Genomic DNA, 21,595 nt, shown 5'->3' on the forward strand with positions numbered 1-21,595 from the left:
GCCGAATTTCTAACGTTTCTGTATATATGCTGTACATAAACCTTGTTTAACTCACCGTCGTTTGGTCTGCTCGTCTATCAGCTCTGCGCAAAAGCAGTCGCGAGCTGAAAAACCTACCCTACCAAACGGCTGGTGACCTTCGCGGCGGAGTTCAAAGCAGTGGCGCCTTCGGGATCGTGTTGGCGTTGCCGTCTTTTGTAAAAGTGATAGCAGCGGTGAGATTTTGTGGCGCCCTTCGTAACGTCGTTGGAGGCGCGCTTCGTAACAACAGGCACCACGTCTTAATTCTTAGATCGTAGAATCCAGGCGGCCGTGGTCGAGCACCCCGAGCCCAAATGCTACGCAACCACCGCCGGCAAACTACGGGTAAAGATTGAGCAAGCAGAGGAAGAGAAGGACATGTGTTCTGTGGAGAAGGAGGGCTCGTCTCCTTGGCAACGGTTTTTGCGTTGCCTGCAATGCCCGGGCGGTTCATCTCTAGGGGAGAGTAAATGGTTTCGCGCCGCGCGCTTCCCTCTGTGGTTGCTCCTCAATGGTCTATTCGTTCATCGCGCACGCCTATTGGGCTCCGTTTCTCCCTTTTCGGGTAATTTTGCCTCAGAGTGTAGCTCTGTTGTAAAATGATGCATTGCCACCCAGAAGGCTTGCGTTTGATTCCAGCTGGAAACCTGACATTTATTCGTTGCATTCGTCGGGTCGATGCTACCGACTTCTGGTAATTAACGCTCGCGCATTAAAATTGACCATGTGCGTTCTCATTGTTCCTGCGTTAAGTGTAAATAACCTGTGGCCCATACCCACATACCAGCGGCCCATACTAGCTTGTGGGTATGTGCCACTGTCTGGCGAGAAGTGTTTGATGACGCACGAGACAGGATTGTGAAGTTATTCATGTCTTGACAAGCGCGTCATTTTCGTCAAACCATCTTACCCTCCTATGCTAACTTTCGTTAACGCCAAGTTAAGGGGGTGACCACGAGAGCACCCTAAGGTAAGCAGCTCGATAGATACGCTCACAGTCGCCGAAGTTCGCTCAAAAGTGCGTCTGAATGAAAAATAAGCTAACTATGCTCCAAATAAAAGTTGTTCGCTCTAAAAACTGTGGAGAGTATCGGAGAACTAAAAAGGCAAAGTTAATCATCAGACTGTTTTTCTACTCTTGCACAGCATCAGCTAGCGTGAAAATCAGTTTCACAATGCATGAAAGGAGAGAGTAAAACTGCTTTCCACTCTACCTCTCTCAAAAAGAGTGGAAGGCCCGTCTACTCTTTGTGCATGAGACTGTGAAAGTTATTATACTACTGCTTCTGATTGATATGTCGATTTCGCCACCACACCGTAGCACTACTTAATAACCACGAATATGTGCAGCAGAAAAGTAGTGATTGTTTTGGCGTGGCATTAGAGATAATAAAAACACATTAGCGTTACCGGTGAGTGCCAATGAACTGATGATTACTGATGATTAACTCCCTATTTACACTGGAACGCATTTAAAGCGCTTTATATTCTCGCTTTTAGCTTCGGATCTGCGTAGTGAAGTAAGTGAATATGACCTCATTCAATCTTTTTATGATTGAATTGAAGTTGAAGTTTCCATTGGCTTATGCTTATATTATTGCTTTTTCGCTCATGAACGCCACGCACAGGGAACGCTGCACTGAGCCCAACGTATGGCAACAGTTAGGTTTTGGAATTTTAGTCATGGAAAGTGAACAAGGATGGTTGAAAATATTACCAAGAGGGTAAACGAAAGTGAAATGTTCAGTGTAAATTTTATAAGTGCGAAGTGTCGTATGCAGAAGTGACTAACCACTCAGTGAGTAAGTGCAAAGGCCGTTCATATCATAATTTGCATATTAATTTTTTCCACGGAAAAGCACAGCAACTGAACTTTCTGATCTCATACACCACAAAACAAACACATCGAACACATGAAATACAGTCCAGTTGCGTGTAACAAACGCGGATATACCTAAATCTGCGCTTTCGAGCAAGAAAATGCAGGCAGATCATGCACAAACATCCCATATAACATCAACAAATAAACGCTCATCTGCCGTCCTTCCATCTCACTTTTTAATAGAATGTTTGCTCACCTAAAGTACACTTATGATGAAATGGCGTTCAGACTGGACTGCTCCGCATGTTGGTGAGGTGCTTGGTCTCGCTACCTTTTGTCTATGACGCGATTTGAAGAAATCTCGCTGCTCTACTCAAATTCGTTATTCGTCGTGTAACGCTAGAGCACTATTTGTCTCTTTTTGATTGTACTTATTTTTCATACTATTAGTGCCGTTTTACGTTCATTCTAACAGACATCGTAATAAATATCATGAAAAACAAAAAAAACATTTAGTGTGTTGTAGTGTTTAGCATCTCGGAAGCGCCATCTTGTGTTCGTCTAGAGGCCAAAGGTCCAAGTATCAATTGAACAACTTTCTTTCACCCCCCTCCCTATTTATTGTCTAGTGATCCTACTTACCTATCCTGACAGTCTGCGCGCGAGGAAAGCGGACAGAAACTAATAAAAAGCCCAATTTAGGCCCGAGCAATGCCATTTTTTTCTTTCATGACGTGTCCTACCACATAACTCGGTGGAATCGTGCTACTGTGCTTCGGGCAGCGTTTTGTTACTCTGTAGAGGTGGAGTACTTCCACTTTTTTTGATAGAATTACTATACACTGCCTCAAAAACAATTCCTTTACTTTGGAAAAGAGATTAAAATATGGGACACGCAAGTACTCTCCAGAAGAGAGTTTCCTAGCACTGTCGTAATTGTTAGAGATTTTGTGAAGTTTCTTGTGCGTTGGCGCGTTTGTTGTTTCGCACAGAAAAGTAAAGTGCCAAATAGAAGTAAAGTGCCAAATAGAAAACAAAGCCCTTTCAACGTTTCTGAAATAAATACTTCCCTTACATACGACGCAAATGAAGAAATACGAAAAATTGCTCGATCACACAGACAGTGGGAATCGATGATATGCGAAGCACGTACGAGGAAAGTTGCATTCTCACATTAAGATCATCTCAATATTAAGAGGCCGTCGTAAATTATGCCGTCGATGACTTCCATATCAAGATTATCATGTTCGCACCTGGAATTAGTGCTAAGTCGTCCATTCACGCCACGTAATACCAAATAATATGCTATATGTGAAGCTAGCGAAACGGCTGGGAGTGCACTGCGAGCGTTGCTTGTAGCCATGTTTTACGTTGCGCGCATTTCATGACCATCATGTTTGAGTGAGTCATTTATTTTCGTCGTTGGTTCACATCACGTAATACAAATTTTTGTATATGTGAAGCAAGCAAAACGACAGAGAGCGCATCATGAGCATGGCATGTAGTCAGGTTTTTAAATGACACGCAAGTCATGAATATCATGTTTTCGCCAGTCACATACCTCGTTAATCCCCTCACGTCACGTAATACCGAATTTGGTTAATGGAAGCTAGCGAAATTGCCGCGAGTGCAATATGAGTGAAGCATGTAGTCGCATGCTTCGCTCATATCGTGCGCATAAGCCAGCACTTTAACTTCCGATTCTTGTAATCTAAAGCTACGAGTGCTGCTGTTTTGAACTAATGCTCATAGCAACAATTTTATATGGAGTGAAAAGTACGGGACTCACCAGGCAGCCTTTATGGACAGAACTCTTCATGTTAATTGTAGCTCCTAGTGAATTGTAATTACCAGACATGTCCTGCAATTCCAGTATAGATCCGCTATCTGTGAATATTGATCCATTGCTAACATAGTAAAAATGGCAAGTAGAGACATGTGAAACACAATCAAACGCTTTCTCATATACATCCATAAAATCGCTATGCCTCCTTGATATGTATCAGAACAATGTAGAGCGCATCGCGTCTTGGTATATTAGTGAGATGGAAATGTCCCATAATCTCACATGTTTGGTTAGGCCCTACTAACTTTTTGATTACTCCATGATGTTCGTACTAAAAAAATTATTAAAATTTGTATTCACCATAAAAACGTTTTGGAAGGAGAAAGTAATTTTAACTTCTCGGACGGTTCTTTCTAAGGTATCAAAACTGTATGTGCTTCACTAACGTAGCTAGGCAGGCCATCAAATTCATATGACTCATAAAGATATTTGCGAGCACTTTAATAGTCCAATTTTAAACGCCTTAGCTTGTCAGGCCCAGGATAATTGCCAAGATTGATGCTGTTTATAGACCTCTCTACCCCCTGTTTATGACATCGGCAGTTCCAATGCTGCTGTGGTGCCGAAAGACAAATGACTATTAAAACATTCTTGGTAATAATGGTAGCACGTGCGTGTTCCAGCCGTCGATTAACTAGCATAAGATTGAGGCCAAATACTTCAACAGTTCTGTTTCACGCAGACCCTCCTCGCCCCATGTCCCAGATAGGCAGGTTCCAATATTTCGCGGATGTTTGCCGATAAGACATCGTGTTTGTTTTTCTTTTCCGCCGATGTGCGCACCTTCTATTGTTAGTAGGCATTTTTGGTGTCCTAACTTCAGTCTTGAGCACGGTTCATGTCGTTGTAAAACGAATACGTATCAAATATCTCAGCTATCTGTTAATCTAATAAAGAAGAGGTGGAAATTCATTCTGCATTGTTTCAAAGAAAAACTCTTCCTCTCTTTTTTTTGGCGCTATATTACGTGTTGCTAGGCAGAAAAGGATACATTGACAACGTTATAGCACTGTTCTGCTCTATCCATCGTTTGGTAAAGTTGGTCTAAATTGGGCATTACTTGTGCCCTGCAAGTGGGTGTACTTCATATCACAGAAGCCATTCAGCATTCTGCTACATATACTGGCTCTTAATCAGTAATAGGCCGTGCCAGAACATCAATTATATTGTTTTAAGGGTATGGTAGGGTAAATCGTATATGTCAGTAAAGCGGAATATATTAGGATAGGCTCGAAGTATTGCAATGAAATTTTACGTTCTCGTGAAAAAGGCCACTGGGTATGCAGTGGCACCCTTTTTTATGCCTAGGTCTTATATCCTTCCAATGACCCACTCTCAAAATTTAAAAGAGCTTCACTCATTCAATACTTCTCTTTGCAACTACCAAAAGATATGTGACTATATTGAGCCATGTTGTTGCAGAGATACATAGGTTAAATCTGAGTTAAAAAAAACTACTACATTTTTTGAAGCTTTCGTAAAAAATAAAAATATAGCTTCACCATTATGAATTCATCAATTTCTTTATTCAAATTGTTTTGATTTGTTGTAGCTCACACATACAAAATTTCATCGAAATAGATACAATACTTTCGGAGAAAATGTACCTTAAAGTGGAAAGAATTACAGAAAATGCCATTTGAGAAAATCAAGTTTTACGTGCGGATAATGCTTCACTAGTGGGCACGCGGCACAAGTGGGCGCGGCGTTTAAACCGCTTGGAGCGGCCGCTCGACGTCAGGCTTCCACAGGTTTGTTCTTCAGAGTATAGTTCATTTATTGGTGTCTAAAGTGCAAACTCATTTTTTTTCGGCCGTTTACCCTTCCACCCCCCTTAACGTTGCCATGGCTTGATCTACACTTTCATCAGTATACAAGTGAAATCGCGCCCAAATAAGAGCTTCCTACCTGTACACATATGCTGTTGTAAATTGAAAGAAAAAATGACCCCTTTTTTATGAACTATAGTTAGAACAATAAATGATGTCCTGAGTGATGTCCTGGCTAACTCCAATACTGAGTACGAGCTATGGGTCCTTCAATCTCTTGGTAATAAATATCACACCATACCAATCAATGCTGATGAACACGAAAATACATTACAATGGAGGCGAATGTTCTGCAGACCCATGTGCTCAGATTCTAGCACACGGTAAAGAAACCCAAGTGGTCGAAATTTCTGAAGCCCTCCCACCGTCCCGAAAGCTCAAAGTATCCAGATAATTTCTACAAGCAGAGCTGTACTCGTTACCCTAAAAAGTAATGAATTACGTTACAGAACAAAAAAGGCAACGCGTACCATTACGGAAAAAAGTAACGAACGTTTCTTCTGCCGTTACACCAATGCGAACGTTTCTTCTGCCATTACACCAATCAATGCATTTTTGTTGCAGAAACCAAAGATAAGATTATTTAAAACTAAAATGTATTTTTCACATAAATTTACTTTCACATAGAATATCTAACCCAAACAAGCAGTATAAAAAAACGTTTACAATTGATACTTATTCATGAAAATTTTATTTGCCGGAGCTTATAACGTTATACATGCCTTTCGAGGTACACGTGATGGCCTCTGATTGTGTACACCATGGTAAAGCTATATCTCACAGTGTCACACTAAAGAGAGTATAACAATAAATCATCCAAACTATCTACAAAAAAGTATCCTCGAACTCGCAAGAAATTTTCATGGATCGACTTTTTCCGGCGGCCAACAGCACCTTCAGTGGAGATCCTCGAAATAAATTTGGTGGTCAATCGCCTCCAAAACTGACCTGCGCGTACCAGTAGGCAGTAGCGGAGAACTGTATGATTCCTTCTTTTTTTGGTTGGGGGATATTTGCATGTTTGTGACACAGATGTTCTTTTGTATGCACCAGGTGTCACGTTTTGACCACCTCAAATCATGCGTATGCACACAGTACCTTCACGAAAAAGGCACTCTTTGGACGGTGATCCTATACTAAAAAATAGATGTACAAATATGTAGTAGCCAAGAAAAGCTTTATTGCCTACTCACGGAAAGAATTACTTCAGCATATACATTATTCTTAACAATAACCTGTACAACTACCGAAAAATTTTGAGAGCTTTTATGTCTAAGTGTTCAAAGTCAGCCACGCTCGCTCAAGAGTTCAGTGAACACAAACGTAGCTGCTATTGCAGAAAGAAATAAGCAATATTTGTTGTTCAGACAATGTTGATAAGTTTTATCAACCCGGTAGACAAAATTGAGCAGCAACTATTATAAAATATCGCAATTTTTTTACTTTCACAAGTACTTCTCTTTACTCTACAAGTTTGAAGCAATGTTAGTATACTTTTTTCTCGTAATCACTTCGTACTCGAAATATTTTGCAACGGTGATATGTATGTGTTATATCGTCCTGAGCTTGCGAGAACAATGGGGAATAGAATTGGTCTATTCATGTTGTATATGTTCAATATTTTTCACCTCCTAAATTAGGCACGATTAAAACTAAGTTCGTGTTCCCGCTACTGGGTTGGTATATGCCTAAATTTGAAAATACTGAATGAAATTTTGTTATTTATGTCCAGATCCGAGGCAATTTCGAATGAAATCACTCTCTTGCGATAACCATGGCTAGGAGACTAACAGCAGTCATGTATGTCATGTTGCTATCTGGAGCCACCATGATAGCTGTACTATTTCGGAGAAAGCGATACCAATAATGTTCTTTCTCGCTACCAACAAAGTAGTGAGTAAAAAAAATGTGCTATGCAAGAACAAAACTCTGCGTTTCGTGTTTCGCTTGCATTTCTTGAAAGATCTTTTCTCTTTCTTGCGTAACATCTACTTTTCTTTATGTGCGAAATTCTTTTGAGGCAGGCTATCGATCGGCAGTGCACCCGTAGACTGGTAGAAGCTACAGTTTTGTTCTGGAAGAGCCAAAATTCCATAAAAACCACTTTTAGTAATTGATATCAAGTTTCAGACGCAGAACATGTCAAGTTCGATGCGGTGGTCGTGCCCCACAATGTGGTCCATAGGTGCGCTCTTTTTTCACCTCTAGAAAAAAATCTTGCTTCCCCCCACCCCCACCCCCTCTGAACGAAGTGTCCCAAAGAACACGTCATATAAAGTAGACCGGTCCCTCCGGTTTCCTTTAGGGCCGCCTGTCTTCTGGGCACAGAAAGGCCAGCTACCAACAATCTATCTGCTCCAATACACTTCCACGAAATGCATGTCCGTACCATTTCTCTTTGTGGATTTCGCGGCTTTCCTAAACCTTTGTGGGGCGATGGCTCAACCTTTGCCACAGTAATTTGGCATGCTTTTAAACTTTTTGCCCATCGTTTCAACACCAAAAACCATTTCCACCTGTACACCCAGCATTGTTTCTCTACACTAGGCCGGCTAAGAGCTGTCCGATACTGCGTCGAAAGAATTGGCCAGACCAAGCTCTGAAAAAGTTGCACACAGGGGATTGAAAAGTAATGAGTAACGTGACACCGCACGTTACCAAAAAATGGTGTCGAAAGTACATCACCCGTTACAGTAACTAAATTTTAACGAGTGAGTTACTAAGCTGCCGAAAAAAAATACGCGTTACTGGTAACGGCGTGACTTGTAACGCGTCATGGCAAAAATTGTCTTCAAATACCATGCAAACGGCGCATCCAACATCCAACATAGGTTTCGACGCATCCAACATAGGTCACACTGAAAATTGCAAAAATCCAGCAGAACAAGAATGATGTCAAGAGAGGCAATTCAAGCCCGACTGCCTTGGTGGATCATCATTTTAAGAGTGACCAGATCATAGACAGGTATTCTGCGAGCACAATTGCGACGGAGAAGTGCCTATTGATATGGCTACGTATAAAATCAATGCGCATTAAAATGACCACAAATACAATTAAACGGACGCGGGATCATCTCCCATACACAAAAAAAAATATGCGCACTTTGCGCCATCCTTCCCATAAGTTGCCATATCCTTTTGGATTCTCTTCATTGGAAACAAGGAATCCGTAGCAATCACAAAACGTCAATATATGTTTTGTTTTTCTGCAGACGAGGCTAGTACTTGTTTTATTTTTTTCTTCCAATGAATGTCTCTACCCAGACGAGGTTTCGTCGAGCCTTGAACTATGAAGTGTTCTTATTTTTAGGGGCGAAGCTCCTTAAGGCGTGGGCTGTGCGTCCCCTGTATGTAGCTACCTCTTGTTTAGTTCTTGTACTGTGCACTAGATGGCGGTACCGTTCCCTATATGTAGCCACCTCCCGTTTAGTTCTTGCAGTGCTCGCTAGATGGCGGTACTCATAGCTGATGATGAAAGGGTGCAAGATGTTATAAACTAGATGGCGTTACTTGTAGGGGATGATGAAAGATGCGAGATGTTATACAATAGGAATGATGTCACATAAAGCGCGCGTCATTGGTGGAAGGCAATCGTTCGATTTAGTGCGGCGACGTACGCTAGGGGGAGCGTTGTGATAAAATCGAGTGGGCAAAATGTACGGAGGATTCATGGTTTACCTCCGGAGCTTCGCCCACTCATCATCATTCACTTCGTGGATATGGCGGCACTTTTTTGAAAGATTGATATGTTGTGTTTTAGGTCCCGAAACCAGCATATGATTAAGAGAGATGCCGTAGTGAAGGGCGTCGCCACATGTACGATTTTTGCCCCGTTTGTGTCAAACGTTCTTGCAAGTGTCTTACTGATGCCTCACGCGTAGGGAACAGCAGCACGTTTTAGCCCATCAGCTTCACGGAGCTCTTCAGGCCAAGCAACCGAGACCGCAGTTGTTGAGTCTTCAGGAGTCGTCAGGGGTAGCCATCGCTGCAAAGGTCGTTGTTCCCATACCTAACTCTTGCTTGCGCATACCAGGCTCCGAGCAGAAGCGCGTTATGTTATAGAAAAGAGCCGCAGAAACGGGCTTTTTAACTGTGAAGCTTTTTTTAGCGATCTTCAGCGACTATCTAGCTGCCTACGACTTTTAGCACTTCTGGCCGTTTCAATGATGGCATTGATGCCGATATTATATGGCTTAACATGACTGTATTACGAGCATAAATGAATCGTCTTTACGTTAGGATTACGATATGAACGCCATGAATGTCATGATTTACATTTTATGATCTTGCTGCTTTTGCGATGGTTTTGTTCACATGGCGCGTTGCAAAACCGGTATGGCGATATTACTGCATAGAGAGCGTAAGTGACAAACCCTAACGTGACAATTGTGACATGCATGTCATGCAAATCACAACTAAAGGCCATGCTCTTGGTTTGCTCGTGGTCGTTTCGCTAGCTTCACGCTAACATTGGTAATACGGGACGTGAATGGACGACAAAGGGATATGACCACTGGAAGCATGATAATATTGAGATGTGTGTCGTTTAAGAACATCACTACAAGATCCGCTCATTATGCGCTTGTGGCCGTTTCGCTAGCTTGACTTATACCGAGTTTGGTATTGCGTGACGCGAATAGACGACAAAGATAAAGAACACCCCTGGACATGAAAATGATGACATGCGTGTCATGGAAAACTTGAGTTCATGCTACGCTCATAGCGTGCTTGCGGCCGTTTCGCTGCCTTCACCTATACCAAACTGGGTAATACGTGTCGTGAAAGGACGACAAATGTAACTAACACGTCTAACCATGATAATCATATTATGTGTGTCATGTAAAGCATCACTACGTGCTATGCTCATAGCGTGCTAGTGGCTGTTTTGCTAGCACCACATATACCAAACTTAGTATCACGAGGCGTAAATGAACGACGAAGATAAATCAGAGGTCCGCACATGACAATCGTGATATTGGTGTCATGTGCGGCAGCATTTACGTCGCCCCGCCGCGGTGGTCTAGTGGCTAAGGTACTCGGCTGCTGACCCGCAGGGCACGGAATTCGAATCCCGGCTGCGGCGGCTGCATTTCCGATGGAGGCGGAAATGTTGTAGGCCCGTGTGCTCAGATTTGCGTGCACGTTAAAGAACCCCAGGTGGTCTAAATTTCTGGAGCCCTTCACTACGGCGTCTCTCATAATCATATAGTGGTTTTGGGACGTTAAACCCCACATATCAATCAATCAGTATTTACGTCCGCTTTCTGATATTGTGCTGATTCTGTAGCGACATATAAACCTTCCTCATTCATACTTTGCATATCATTGATTCCTATTGCACGTGGGATCAGCCAATCTTTTTTTCTCCCGAGATCGGCGCCGCCAGTGATTAGTGGTAGCTATAAATAGCTTGTCGTTTCAACGTTGAAGGGGGTGTTCACTCGTAGCTCAGTGGCGAACGCCACGCGCGTGAAGGCGGACGTTCAATTCCACGTTTTATTCCTGACACCGGAACCTTTTCCTGGATTACATTTCTTTCTTGCGTTAATAAACTCACGCACGCACACACACACACACACACACACACACACACACACACACACGCACACACACACACACACACACACACACACACACACACACACACACACACACACATATATATATATATATATATATATATATATATATATATATTGTCACGGGGTCGTGACGTGGCCGAAGACAGGAGACTTCGTGTTGGGATTTAACTGTTTATCTGGGCGAACCTGTGCCCGGTAAACGGAAAGTCCAATTACAGCAGCAGTCTCGCACAGATAGCAGTCTCGGACTGATAGCGGCGAACGGAGCGTCGGCCTTCGATCAACAACTGACAAGCGGCGAAGCGCGTCGGACTTTATACTCTTGCCGTCGAATGTTCTTGCGTTATCGCTGGCGGCGGCGTAGGTTCCAGAACAATCTGTACCGTTCGCACAGTGGGCGTGATCTTATCTAAATGATCTACTACAGTCCGGAACCTTCTCGAAAACTGCAGGCGCGGTTCGCGCTGAGAATGGTGTGGTGTTTTGGGACGATAACAAAAACATGGGAAATGGAACGTGGCATTGCCCCCCTCTGAAAAAAGGCATCGTCCCGATGCTTTAACTAAAGATGAAGGTACGACAATAATGCAAGAAAGTACATGAATAAATTATGATACAACAATATTACAAAAAACACTGTTTCAGTTTGTTAACGCGCATGAAACGGCTTGAGACGCGCGACATGGACGACTTCAGGTCGCGATCGGCGTCGTTGAGAGTTCGTGATGCCGTCGGGGACAACCTCGTAATCAAGTGGGCCGAGGCGTCGAACCACCCCGTACGGTCCGAAGTACCGTCGCAGAAGCTTTTCACTTAGTTCACGTCGGCGTATCGGCGTCCACACCCAAACACGTTCACTGGGCTGGTATTCCACGAAGCGTCGTCGAAGGTTGTAACGGTGGCTGTCGGTCGTCTGTTGATTCTTGATACGGAGACGCGCAAGTTGTCGGGCTTCTTCGGCGCGTTGAAGGTACTCGCTCACATCGAGGTTTTCTTCGTCGGTGACGTTGGGTAACATGGCATCGAACGTCGTTGCCGGGCTCCTTCCGTAGACCAATTTGTATGGAGATATCTGCGTCGTCTCCTGCACCACCGTGTTGTGTGCGAAGGTCACAAACGGAAGAATGGCGTCCCACGTCTTGTGTTCGACATCGACGTACATTGACAGCATGTCGGCGATCGTCTTGTTAAGCCGCTCGGTGAGGCCGTTGGTCTGTGGGTGGTACGCTGTCGTCCGGCGGTGGTTTGTTTGGCTGTATGCCAAGATCGCTTGAGTTAAGTCGGCAGTTAATGCCGTTCCTCTGTCGGTGATAAGGACCTCCGGGGCGCCGTGACGTAGGACGATATTTTCGACGAAGAACTTAGCTACCTCGGATGCACTGCCTTTTGGCAGGGCTTTTGTCTCGGCGTAGCGGGTGAGGTAGTCGGTAGCTACCACGATCCAGCCACGAGCCAGTCTTGAGCCAGTCTTCTGAATTTCTCTATTTCTCTGCCAACATGCCGCCAAATTCTTGAGGCAATTCTGTTGAGCGGGCCACCTACGAGGATAGTGAAAGCATATTTTAACCAATGACTTTCCCAATTAAACACATTCTCTTCCGAACACATCTGGTGTCGCTTGCCTTTGAAATCTTAGCATTTAAAGGTAGCTGCCTGCTTCTCTCTCGCGCCTTTTCGTAACCGCTTTCTTACGAGTCCCATTCATAGATGTTCGAGAACAGCATAGGCCTTTATCGTCGGCAACCCTTTGTGATGGCCAAACGCGGGGACTGTCTGCTGGCTTCAAACTTTAAAGCTCTTCGCTTTTTTTGCCTCTGTAGCGGCAGCACACCGCTCCTACTTTGCGTGTTTCCTCTTTTTTGCTTCTATTTTTTTCTCTACCCTCCGAGAACATTGTGAATTGCTACCAGTCAACTTGAAATGAAGTGAGGACTGCACTTGTTTGCTTTCTAGTTTTTTTTTCTTTTCCGGCGGCAATTGCCAACAAAGACACGCACCACCACCAGGAGATGACATCTCTACTAACCCCCTTAAAGCTAACATGCCAAGGATGAGAAGAAACGGCACTTTTGACGAACATAAGTCCTCCTATTGAAACATCAGCCAGCCTATCTGAGGAACTTCCACTGTTCACCCAGACTATCTCACTCTTCACAAGTTTTTTCTGATCCTAAGGCAGTTTTCAAGGCATTCGAAACACTATGGGCTGTTTATATAAGCTCTGCACACACAATTTAGCCATCTGATGTACAATATGCAAAGTATAACAGAGTGACTTGTTGGGCTTTGCACTCTTACAGAGTATAAAAGAAGGAAAATTCGTAACTTCTTATCTAACTCAGAATACATGCAACAATCATTACCTCTTACAAAAAATTAGGAATGTAATAAGCACCAGCACACACTTCGCAGAGCTGCTCAGAAATGCATCTTGATAAAATAGTTAAATATTGCAGTAAATTACGAATGCAAAAACACAACACCAGAGCACTAGTAGAGATGCCTGGTTGGCACCAAACTGCTGTACTTAAGATGCATCATGGAAGCAAGACCACAGCCCACAACTAATATACACTTCAAGTAACCCTTGACTGCTAAACTGAAGGCCACAAAATCAAACCATGGCTGTGGTGGCTGCAATTTCGATTAAGGAGGAAATGCATGACACGTGTCTGCTTAGACGTGGATGGATTTAAAGAACCCCAGGTGGTCAAAATATCTGAAACCCTCTACTCCAGTGTCCCTGATAATTATATCATGGTTTTAACACGTTAACCTCAGTAAATATTATTCTCATTACACTTGACATGAAATAAAGCAAGCAGATATTACTATGTAGTTGAAAAAATTCACCATTCAACCCTCCGATCCAAGGACTCACGTTACAATATTCTAGTATGCCTTCTATCAGTTATCATTAACAATGTTAGACATGAGTATGTATCACTGTAAAATAACCGACATGGTTTGGTATTGGCAACGTTAGGTACAATGAAGTATGACAGTGGGAAAACACTTGATTGTACTTATGAATTGAACTTCCCAAAGGCAATGAAATAACTACAGTGACAAAAATATACTAAAATAGAATATTCAGTGAAGGTTACACTGAAGATAAAATCATTAATGTGCTACTTTTTATCACAACACAAAAAGTGTTTCTAAATGGCCAATTGCACATAAGGCATCAATTAACATGACATGCAAGTATGGCGAGCAACACACTCAGTAGATCTTGGAAAAAACAAAATATCCAATAAAGAGCTCAGTAAGCAGCACTGACAAATTCTTAAATGCACTGCCTAGTTACATTGAATTTTAGCCTTAGGAACAGAAAAACACCTTGGCAGATTGTGTCCAGGGGGACACAAAGTAATAAATAATGCTGTCATCTGGCCTATCAACCAAAAATATTGAAATTTTAGTAACGCAAATAAGCAGGTATGTTTGCATTAAAAAGTTGGAGGCAGTCGTGTTTCTACACAGTCCCACTTGGAAAACTTTTTTGATTGTGTTTATGCTCCTAGATATCCCGTTTGAAAGTTTAATTTTGCTTTTCACGATTACGCATGCAAGGCAGTGAGGTTTAGCAAAATATCACTCCATAGCGGAACGAGCAGTCGGTTCTTGCTATCGCCAGCGAATAGCAAGAGTAACCATTTTAATGTTTGCCCATGCCTTCCACCGATGGTCAGATTAAATGCATGAAATCAGAGTCTGTGCTAGTGCTCACTGTCCTGCACACATAATAATGCAAGCCGAAACTAAATTTCCAGCAGGATATCTGAGCACAGGCATGCTAGAATTCTTACAAGTGACAATATGTAGAAATGTGACTGGCTCAAATATTTAACACATACATGATCTCCTGCTGTGGTCACTATTAAGTTGATTAATAAAACTTAATGGCACCGCTGACAGTGATAATTATTGTCTCACATTGCATCCTCCTCGATACATAGCTATCAGCAGAGGTGGCTTTACATAGATAACTTACAGCGCTGACTTCTCTTTTAAGGAAAAACAAAAGGGTTAACTTTGAACACCCTGAACCTTTGTGCTCCTTGAATACAGCTACCAGGTGGCTCTCTGCAGCTCGCTTTTCAGAAGAAACAGAAGCCATGCGCCACTGATGTGCACCAGCAGTCAAATTTTCCACGAGCCAGCCTTGATGATGGGCTAGTCCAGACGTCTCCCACACTCTCTTCCTACGACGAGCATGTATAGACTGCGAGAGAAACAAAAAAACAATTTACTGATGTGTCTGTTAGCGAAGCAGAATTTGGAACTCAATTTAGAATGATCTGGAAAGTTTTGTTTTAAAAGAGTAGGATGTACGAAAACCAGACATGCTACAACAAAAACATCCTCAATGTTTTTGGCGAACATAGCTGCAACCTTACGAAAGAATATGCATTTTTCACATAACAGATCTGTCACAAAATATACTTGAATAGCGCTCTGGCATAGTGCGTATACATGCCAATTTATTAATAGGGCAGTGCGTACATGACGGTATGCACTTTGATCAAGTATCCATTGGAGGTAACACATAAAGTTATATTACGAATTTTAGTTTGAACACAACTAATGCAACTCTCTTTCGGCTGCCTACATTAGAACGATTATGCCGATAACGAAGAAAATTGGTTTCACTAAATTACTATTGTCAACTGCTAAATTATGGCTGTTAATTTAATGATTCCAGGTGGCTAAAAAGGCAGTGCCCCTCACTCATCCCTAACATACCCCTCATTACAGGCTGTCTAATAAATAATGGGAAAAAATGTGGAAGTGCTAATACAACGCACCCATCTTGAGCTAAATACCATCCCAATAAAGCATGCAAGCTTCTGCAACGATCTCTAGTAACAAGAATACTGGAAGGCATTGGTCACGATTTAGCAATACACAATAAACGTTTGACGAGACTGATTTCTGAAGTTGTGTAATTGCGTCAATGCCAACAGCTTGGAAACATGCAGTCTATATTCATGATTGTCAGATGAACATACTGTCCAATTTTCCATTTTCACAGCAACACGTGCATGCCTTATGTATGCATACTATGATGTATAACATTATTGCAAGTTTTGAGCGTTAAATGATATATTTGTTTCTCCAAACACCACAGATCCCTTCTATAACTGTAGCGCATGCCTATAGAATTTACTGAAGCTTGTCATCTGATGTGAAGACAAAACAACATGCTGACCCTAATTGAAATCATGACGTTTTGGCCCCCACACAAAAGCCCTATTCACAAGTGACAAAGACTGTGCTTTTATTCGAGGCCAATGTGTGGTTTTTCAATGTTTTCATGTGTGTTTCTGACCAGATCGGCATAAGCTTGTCATCTGTTATTAAATGCCATTGAAGGTGATGGTCTAAACTGTTCTTACTGTTCGTACAAGTAAAATTGCTTAGCGAAGTTTGAACACAAAGTTTTGGCGAGGCACATACAATATTTAATAAACCACCACAAAATAATGAAATCTAAGCATAGCGAAAACAAGCTGAATAAAATAAAATGTGCTCTACCGCATGAACTACTGATCGAATTAGGGCTCGCACAGTTAAGCTACAGTTATTCGGCCCCAATAAGCCATGAAAATTTTGTTCGGAAATACAGTTCAAGTTTAACGAACGGCTCAAAATTCATGGGTTCCGAACGCATCAGACAACCTATGTTGCGAGTGTATAACGTAAGCTCAGATTTGACTAAACGGACTGCATAAACACGTAAGCGTACTTACGTGCAAGCCTTGCGAGCCGTATCTAAGACGAGGCAGCATGCTGCACGCGAACTCGAATAACACGGTAGTTCAAAGATGCGTGCCGGCGTGGATGCATACACCGGCATACGTTCGGCTGCCCGCAGCAATTTCTGATAGCAGTTTAAAAAAAGGGCGTACAACATACGAAACTTTTCAAACTGCTTTGGACGTACCACGTATGAAACGTACAACAAATGAACCCGTTGACTCCTGTAGCACACAATATGAACAGGCATGCAAAAAAAAAATCCAAGTTAAGAGATCCAAACATACGCGCCCTAGGCGTAATCAACGCTTACAGCTAACAAACGCCGTCTTCGCCCAACAATTATTTAACCAAAATATTGGTCCATCGCGAGCAGGGCTCCCTGCCAACACCACTGCCGACAGAGGCGAGCGCCGTCACAACTCGCACAAATCCGCCGCCGAATTCCCACTGCGCAGGCACGCGCCATGTGCTTCACACACCGAAGCATGCTTGAATCGAAAGAAAAAGCTCGCCCACGCTTGACTTCCTACAAAAACGCCTTCATCCTGATGAAATGACACACACAAACAGGTTCGCTACGTTAAAAAACTTCACTTATCGCCCACATGTAACGAAAAACGTAGCATGGCATCGTTATCACGCTCTCGGTGTTGACAAAGCGCCGACAGCAGGAATGTGGTACGTACCTGGCGAGTGTTCCAAAATGCGACGCCACACGTCCTCGCTTGAGTAGAGTTCATCTTCGTAATAGGCAGCACCGGCAGAACACAAAACACGAACGCAGCGCGCAAGCACACCTCAAAAAACGAGAAAAAACGATGCAGAACCGACAAGCTGCAGCGCCCGACCAGCGAGCACGCCAAAACAAGTTCGGGGTTACAGCTCCGCAGACGTACAAAGGCGCAATAAAATGCTTAAGTAATGCGGCTAAGTATGAAGAGTAAACGGAAATATATATAACATAAAAACAAAGCAGGAAAAATAATTTTATTTTTACGAAAAAACGAAATAGAAAATTAACACGTGACTTTAGCGCGCAAAGTTTGAAACGCTTGCAGGTACAATGCATTTTTAACAAATGAAGAACAGCAGTAATAATCACCTAAAACACTCATGTTCTTGACTTCGAAATGTACTATGGTTGACGCACACATATACACACAAAATTTTATTGCAATGATTGATGGTGCCTATGCATAGGCGTGCCCACCACGGGGGAAGGGGGGCGGGGGCAACCCTTGGTCACTTAGGGGGCAATGTAAATCCCTATAGGTACATAGAGAAATAGAGAGGGGGCACTGTAACTCGACGTAAGTTTTATAACTCGACGGGGGTTGCAGTGCTCCCTGCTGATCACCTCATACACCCCCCCCCGCGAGGGGATGTCAAAGAGAATAGATAGCAAATACAAATTTTACGGCGTGGGTCGCAGTGTCCCACAATATATATATATATATATATATATATATATATATATATATATATATATATGTGTGTGTGTGTGTGTGTGTGTGTGTGTGTAGGGGGGGGGCGAGAGGCGTGTCTCTTCCTCCTCTCGTACCCTTCTCCCCTTCGCTTCGCAAAGGCGCTGCGTGCACTGACCGTGCCATTCTCTGACCTTTATTTCTTCACCTAAAAAACCACTTCCCGTGCTTCCGCATGGTTGCAGAAGGTAGTGCATTGTTTTCTTTTTGGACCAAGCACGTCTCGTCTTCGATAATCTTGTGAAAACAACTTGCACTCGAACGGCTTTTGACCGAGCAAGGGTTTTTTGTAATAAATTCAAGCTTTTTTTTTCTCAATTGCCTCTACACATGAATATGTGCTGTCCGTAGATCGTGACAGTAGCCCATTCATTTATTCACACATAATGTGGACGATATAAAGCGGCAAAGCATGTCGAATCATACAGTGCGAGAAGAAGTTAGTCTCTTTTACATTTTCTCAATTATTCTTAGTGTTCTGTAAAATTTGTCAATGCCTCAATCATTTCCTTGATTTTTTTCATCCCTGCGACATTCTTTGTTATCTTAGGAAAGGCATGCATTCCTTGCGCTATGCGTGGTATTTGATTTGCAAGCCTGGATGCAGCTCGATTCTTGCACGTGCACTCCCACGCCGGTGGTCTGGTGCTTATGGTGCTGAACTGTTGACCCGCAAGTCGCAGGATTGAATCCCGGCAGTTCACGGTGGCCACATTTTTAAAGGACGAGACAGAGTGCGAGACCTGTGTAGTTAGACTTAGGTGCACCTTAAGTAACTCCAGGTGGTTTAAATTTTCGGAGCCCTTCGGTACAGCGTCTCTAATGATTATATGACAACTTTGGGACGTTAAACGGAACAATTTTTATTCCAACAATTATAGGTGTACACCCTTCTGTTCTTCAACACCCTCACGAACGGCATAATAACACCCTTTTTCCCGTTACACCCTTCTCTGAGGGTGTACCAGCAAAGAAAAGGGTGTTACATTCATTCAAAGAGGGTGTAAATCTTGAAAACATCCTTTCTACACCCTTAAGGGTGTAAAAAATTTTACTGTGCAGTTGCTTCCGAGAGTCGACGTCGGGAACGGCCCCAGTAGGTCCCTACCAATCTGCTGGAAAGGTCGGCAAGGTGGATCAATTGGCTGCAGAAGTCCCGCTGGCCTTGTCGGCGGTGGCTTGCGTCGCTGACAGTCCCGGCATGTCCTCACATAACGAGTGACGTCGGTGGTAAGATGTGGCCAGTAGTACCTTTCTTGTATTCTCGCGAGCGTGCGAGAAACACCGAGGTGCCCTGCCGTCGGATCGTCGTGCAGCGCCTGCAGGAGTTCTGGTCGCAGAGCTGAAGCACCACAAGGAGGTACTTAGCTCGAAGCGGTGAAAAGTTTTTCTTTTGTAGAAGACCGTTTCGTAGAAATAACGACGCAAGTGCGCGCTTGAATACCTTCGGGACTTCGGCGGTCCTGCCTTCGAGGTATTCTATTAGGGCCTTAAGTTCCGGGTCGGCCCGCTGTCGTTCAGCGAAGTCGTCGGTAGTTATCGTTCCCAAGAAGTACTCGTCGTCCGGGTCGTCGGGTAGCGTTTGGTCTACAGGCGCACGAGAGACAGTCGGCGTCAGAATGTTTTTTGCCGGACTTGTCAATGACAGTAATGTCACACTCTTGAAGTCTCAGGCTCCATCGTGCGAGGCGACCTGAAGGGTCCTTCAAGGTGGCTAGCCAACACATGGCGTGGTGGTCGCTCACAACTTTAAAGGGCCTGCCGTAGAGGTAGGGGCGAAATTTCTACGTAGCCCAGATGATGGCGAGGCACTCCTTTTCTGTTGTGGAATAATTTGCTTGTGCTTTCGATAGCGATCGGCTGGCGTAACTAATAACCCTTTCAAGTCCGTCAGCCCTCTGCACAAGAACGGCGCCAAGACCTACGCTGCTTGCGTCAGTATGTATCTCTGTCTCGGCGAATTCGTCGAAATGGGCAAGTAACGGAGGCGTCTGGAGGCGATGTTTAAGCTCCTTGAAAGCGTGTTCCTGTGGCGTTTCCCACTTGAACTCCACATCGGCCTTGGTAAGGTTAGTGAGAGGATCGGCGATGCGAGCGAAGTTTTTCACGAACCGCCTATAATAGGCGCACAGGTCCAGAAATCGGCGCACGGCTTTCTTGTCAGTGGGCGGCGGGAAGTCGGCGATGGCGGCTGTTTTCCGCGGATCGGGACGAACTCCAGACTTGCTGATAACGTGCCCCAGAAACAAGAGCTTCTCATACGCAATTGTGCAATTTTCTGGCTTCAGTGTGAGTCCGGAAGTCTTGATGGCTTGAAGTACAGCTTCAAGGCGCCGAAGATGCTCGTCGAAACTCGAGGAAAACACGACGACGTCGTCCAAGTACACAAGGCAAGTCTGCCACTTCAATCCTGCCAGTACTGTATCCATAACGCGTTAAAAAGTTGCAGGCGCTGAGCAAAGGCCGAAGGGCATCACCTTAAACTCGAAGAGGCCGTCCGGTGTTATAAACGCCGTCTTCTCTCGGTCTCTTTCGTCGACTTCGATTTGCCAATAGCCAGTCTTGAGGTCCATTGACGAAAGGTACTTGGCGTTATGGAGCCGATCAAGTGCGTCGTCTATTCGTGGGAGAGGATACACGTCCTTTCTTGTGATTTTGTTCAGGCGGCGATAATCGACGCAGAAACGTAGGGTCCCATCCTTTTTCTTAACTAACACCACGGGGGATGCCCATGGACTCTTGGACGGCTGGATAATGTCATCCCGCAGCATTTCATCAACTTGTCTCTTCATGGCCTCACGTTCTCGCGTCGAAACCCTGTACGGACCCTGACGGAGTGGTCTGGCATTTTCTTCGGTTATGATGCGATGTTTCGTGATTGGGGTCTGCCGAATTTTCGATGACGACGAAAAGCAATCTTCATATTGCAGGAGCAGGGCCTTGAGCTGTTCTTGCTTAACGTTCTGAAGCCTGGGATTGACGTCGAAAGCTATGGGAGGGGCTTGGTTCCTCTGAGCAGGTTCCGCAGAATCGGCGAGGGCGAAAGCACTGGTGGCTTCGACAATTTCTTCGATGTATGCGACCGTTGTTCCTTTGTTCACATGTTTGTACTCATTGCTGAAATTCGTGAGCATAACCGTTGCTTTGCCTCTCCGCAGCTCTGCTATTCCTCTTGCGACGCAAATATTTCGGGTGACCAACAGATGCTGACTGCCTTCAACGACGCCTTCCAAGTCAGGTGATTT

General features: G+C 43.8%; 1 protein-coding gene and 1 long non-coding RNA gene across 2 annotated transcripts in view; one reads left to right on the plus strand and one right to left on the minus strand.

Annotated features, from left to right (window-relative positions):
• Positions 1 to 21,595, plus strand: part of LOC142765291 (uncharacterized) — a 107,946-nt gene that overhangs the window by 17,409 nt on the left and 68,942 nt on the right. The gene's annotated exons all lie outside the window — the stretch shown is intronic.
• On the minus strand, positions 11,258 to 17,792 carry LOC142766171 (uncharacterized). The gene is made up of 2 exons (XR_012884436.1): positions 17,553 to 17,792; positions 11,258 to 15,328 (listed from the first exon to the last, which is right to left on the minus strand). It is a non-coding gene; the product is annotated as an uncharacterized LOC142766171 (long non-coding RNA).

This window comes from Rhipicephalus microplus, chromosome 1, assembly GCF_043290135.1.
Source record: "Rhipicephalus microplus isolate Deutch F79 chromosome 1, USDA_Rmic, whole genome shotgun sequence".
In the NCBI taxonomy this organism is placed as follows: Eukaryota; Metazoa; Arthropoda; class Arachnida; order Ixodida; family Ixodidae; genus Rhipicephalus; species Rhipicephalus microplus.